Genomic DNA, 5,275 nt, shown 5'->3' with positions numbered 1-5,275 from the left:
AAAGCCTCCCAGGCTTCTATGCATGACTTTGATGCTTTCTTTCAGGTGTCAGATTGCACCTGGGATGAGAATATTCTCAGAGGGGGAGGAATCGGGTTGGGATGCTTTGATGATTTGGAACAAGATGTTTGCCCCAGATACCAAAGGCTGGAAAATAAATAGGAACTGAAGGACGGATTCTCAGCATTGGAAGGCACCCAAGAGGCCAGCTGGTCAAACTCGTATCTGGACGGGAATCCCTTCGCCAACATCTCTGACAAGTGGCCATCCGGACCACTTCTAATCAAGGGAAGATGGCCAGGAAGAGGACCCCCTTCTGTCCCCTTTGGGACAGCTCTCATTGTTTGGATTTTTTAGAACATAAATCTATCTTCCCCTCTTTGCAAGTTCTGCTCCTCTCTGAGCTGGGCAAAAGAATTCTATGTATCTTCTAGGCCAGGGATCGGGATAAGAACTAGCCCCAGTGATATAGAGAACTCCCAAACGAGGAAACTAGTTTCACCAACACAGCTCTGCAACTTCTCTGAAACTTAAATAGCTAGTATTATTTTTTTTGCCCTCCCTGAGACTTTTCTTCTTCAGTCAATGGCCCTACTTGCTTCAACCAATCCCCATGTGAAATGATCTTAAGAACTGTCCAAATGCTGATTTCATTCCTCTATACACTCTCCAACTTGTTGACATTCTTCCAAAAAATGTGCCACCAAGAAGTGTACAGAAGAATCCAGCTGTGGTATCTCTAGGAGAGCCTCCTCTGAGCTGTTCCCTCCTTAGGACTCTTTAAATTCATCTTAATATCACAAAATTGAAAGAATCCACTGAAGAAGGAAATGGCAGGGCAGCCAAGTAGCACAATGGATAGAATACCAGATCTGAAGATGGGAGGTTTTGGTTCAAAGCTGGCCTCAGATACTTCCCAATGGTATGTGACCCTGGGCAAGTCACTTAACCCAATTGCTTAGCCCTTGCCACTCTTTTTTTTTTTTTGCCTTGGAACCAATACACAATATTGATTATAAGACAGAAGGTAAGGGGTTAAAAAAAGAAATGGCAAAGTTCTTCAGTATCCTTTCCAAGAAAACTCCCTGGATAGTGATGGTCTATGGGGTCACCAAGAAGCAGACTTGTCCGAACAACTAAACAACATTACATTAGCTCCCCCCCCCCTTCTCTGTCACATTGATGCTTTATGTTGAACTTGGAGTCTCTTCAATCCCCAGTTGTTTGTTATTTTTTTTCAGATGGACTGTGGTCTAACCAGAACTCTCCCATCTTATAAAGGTAAAGGTGACATTTTTGAACACAAATGAAAGAGTTTTCATGTGTGCCTACTACATTTCATTGTACTTGAACTCGGGCTTTTGTCCAGTGCTTTTGCATCCTTTCTGTTCTGTACCATAGGCAGCTTTGATAAATGGGGCATCTATGCATCGAGCCAAGTCATTGAGAAAAATATTAAAGAACATATGACCAAGCACAGACCTCTGTGGCACTCCACTGGAGACCGTCCAAGCTGACATCAGATCATCAGTGACTGCTCCTTGAGCTTGGTCATTCACCCAGTTCCTAATCCAGCTAATCATATTATTTTTCACTTATATTTCTCCTCTTTTTTTTTTTAAAAACTTTATCTTCTGTCTTAGAATTGATACTATATATTGATTCTAAGATAGAAGAGCAACAAGGGCTAGGGAATTGGGGTTAAGTGACTTGACCAGGGTCACACAGCTTGGCACTGTCTGAGGTTAGGCTTGAACCCAGGACCTCCCATTTCTAAGCCTGGTTCCCTGAACTACTTAGCTGCTTCCTGTATCTCTCTTTTTTAAAAATAAGAATAGTATGGGGGATTCCCCCCTCAAGTACTTTACTATAATCTATATAAATTATATTTACAGCATCCTTGTGATCCAGCAATCCAATAACACCATGAGAAAAAAATGAGGTTATTCTGGTGTGACATGTTCAATTTTTAAATTAAACTATTTATTAAAATCTCAATACTGAGTATCAATACAACTAATTAAACTTGCTTGGCAACTATTTACATTGAAATTAATTAATTTCAACTCATAAAATGTCATAGCTTTCTAGCCACTCTAAGCCTCCATCAGAATTCTATTTTGATCTATTCATTTGCATTCTTTTTTCTTCTGATGTTAGAGTTATTGTTTGCTCTAGTTTTCAGTTTTTGCTTTCGTCCCTCTATTTATTTTTTAACTCTTACCTTCTGTTTTAGAGTCCATACCAGTATCACTTCCAAGGCAGAAGAGCAGTAAGGATTAGACAATGGGAGGTAAGTGATTTTCCCAGGGTCACATAGCTAGAAAGTATCTGAGTCCAGATTTAAATCTAGGACCTCCTGTCTCTAGCCCTAGAGCTCTATCCACTGAGCCACCTAACTGCCTCACAAATTGATCTTCAGTTTTCCTTATTTTCTTTTTACAAAGTACCAGCAATATACAGCTGGAAAGGAATTCAGAGGTCATTTAGCTTAACTTTCTTATTTTACAGATGAGAAACTCTCTTGAGAGCTCTCTCTCTTAAACTCTCCCTTGAAAGAGGCTAAGTCATTTCCCCAAGATCATACAGGGACAATGACAGACACAGGATTAGAATCCAGGTCCCCTTGACTATAGAATCAGTACTTCTTCTACATAGAGGCAGTGCATCTAAGTATCAATTGCATTCTTATAGTACATTATATTATTGTGCCACAATTTACTTAACTATTCTCCTAGGGTTAAATATTTAGATTGATTCTAATTTTTTTTAAATCACATATAAAGCTGTGACTAAAAATCTGCAAAGAGACAATTTTTTTTGTTGTTTTTGGCAGCATGTGGAATGGGTAGGTAGGCTAAAATCTCATCTTCTGTAAGAAATATTTTGTGTCTGTCCTCCATAACTGGAATGCTCTCCCTTATCATCTCTGCCTCCTGGCTTCTTTCAAGTCCCAACTAAAATCTGACCTTCCACAAGAAGCTCTTCTCCATCCCTCTTATTGCAAGTCCCCTGCCTCTGTTGACTATCTCCAATTTATCCTGTCTATAGCTTGTTTGCCTTTCTCTGTATCCCCAGTGCTTAACACATGGGAAGCCCTTAATAAATATTTCTTGACTTGATAGTATTTTCTGTGTATATTCTCCATTTAGCCCATTTAAAAATTTTCAAATGTGACATGCCCAGGGTCATACAGCTAGGAAGTGTCTGAGGCCACCTTTGATCCCAGGATCTCTCATCTCTAGACCTAGGTCTTTATCCATTGAACCAACAAACTGCCTCCAAATGGCTTCCTTCCTTCCTTCCTTCTTTCTTCTTTGTTTCTTTGTTTATTCAAATGGACCATTCTTTATGAAGCCATGTTATCTCTTTGTGATCAGTTTCCCTTTCTAGATCATTACTAACTACCAATATTATTATTATTTTAACTCTCACCTTTCATCTTAGAATCAATATTTATTGGTAAGGGCTAAGCAATGAGGGTTACATGACTTGCCCAAAGTCACAGAGCTAGAAATAGATTTGAACCCAGGACCTCCCTTCTCTAGACATGGCTCTCAGTCTATTGAGTCACCTAACAGCCTTCTAACCATTCTTTTAATAAAACCATCTTGAGTTTTTTCCTTCAATCAAAGTCAAACTCACTGGACACAAAATACTCTTCTTTCCCCATTTTTTGAAACATTGCACCAACTTTTGCCTTTCCCTAGTCTTATGATACTTCTCCCATTCTTTTATGTTTCTGCAACAATCATTGACAGTGGAGATGCAGCCAAGATGGTGGAGTATGAGCAAGTGGTGAAGCCTCGTTGCTCCCACAACTACTCCTGCAATGATCTAAGAATGGTGAATGGGAAATAAAGGAGAAATTACAGTAGATTTTTTTAAACCTCGGACCACAAATTTGACTTACAGGTGAGGGATCCATTCAGGAACTAGAGACTAGAGGCATAACAGCCTCATGAGTATTTCAGCACCCAGAGCTCTAATTGATGTCAGTATACTACAATGAAGGAGGAATAAACAATTTAAATAGATTGAAGAATAATTTACCTGGAAAAACTGGGATGGAGAGCTAACTAGCTCAGTGAATAGAGTGCTATGTCTGGAGTTGAGAGGACTTGGGTTCAAATTTGACTTCAAATCTTTACTAGCTGCATGACCCTGGGTTAACCTTCATTGCCTAGCCCTTGCCACTCTTCTGCCTTGGAACCAATACCCAGTATTTGATTCTAAGACAGAAGATAAGGGGTTAAAAAACATAAAAAGGCAAATACAAGCAAGCCATTCATTGACTTTATAAGGATGAGGTGCTCCCATTCTACTGGGAAAGGCTGGGTACAGGAAGTTTAGGGGAATGATACAAGCTTCTTTTAAGAACCAGGATTTCAGCAGTGATCATGGAAGAAATCAAATAAAATATGAGTTATGGGAGTGATTTTTTTTCTATTTTGATCCTCATAAAAGAGAAAGAAAGGGGAGAAAGAGAAGAAAAGTGGAAGAATGAGAGAGAACTTATTTTTAAAAAATGTTATTTAATTGATTAAGAAAAAATTTCCATGGTTATATGATCCATATTCTTTCCCTCCCCTCCTCCCACACCCCTCCTGTAGTCAATGAGCAATTCCACTGGGTTTTACATTTGTCATTGATCAAGATCTATTTCCATATTATTGATATTTGCACTAGGGTTATCATTTAGGGTCTACATCCCCAATCATATCCCCATTGACCCATGTGATTGAGCAGTTGTTTTTCTTCTGTGTTTCTGTTCCCACAGTTCTTCCTCTGAAAGTGGATAGTGTACTTTGAGAGAGAACTTATATTCAGAGGCATAGTAGGAGTCTTTGCAAGTGAGGAAAGGGAGGGAGTGAGGTGGGAATGGAATCATTTGAACTTGACTTTGAACTGATGCAGAATGAAGTGAGAGAACCAGTAGGACAGTTTATATTATAACACCAACATTGTAATAGGGAGCAATTTGAAAACTCTGATTCATATGATCAACTAGGATTCTTTTTTTTAAATTTTATTTTTATTGTCATGCAAAACCCACTTCCATATTGGTCATTGTTGTAAGAGCAAAGTCATATATAACCCAAACCCCCAAATAAAGCCAAAGATACACTGATATGAAAGATGACTCCAACAGTTCTTTTTCTGGAGATGATTAGCATCCTCTATCATAAGTCTTTCAGGATTATCCCAGATCATTACATTGCTTAGAGTAGCCAAGTTTTCACAGATAATCATTGTACAATATTGCTGTTAATGT

This window comes from Monodelphis domestica, chromosome 3 (genome assembly GCF_027887165.1).
Source record: "Monodelphis domestica isolate mMonDom1 chromosome 3, mMonDom1.pri, whole genome shotgun sequence".
In the NCBI taxonomy this organism is placed as follows: Eukaryota; Metazoa; Chordata; class Mammalia; order Didelphimorphia; family Didelphidae; genus Monodelphis; species Monodelphis domestica.
The sequence above is the reverse complement of the archived record's forward strand: the minus strand, read 5'-3'. Positions refer to the sequence as shown.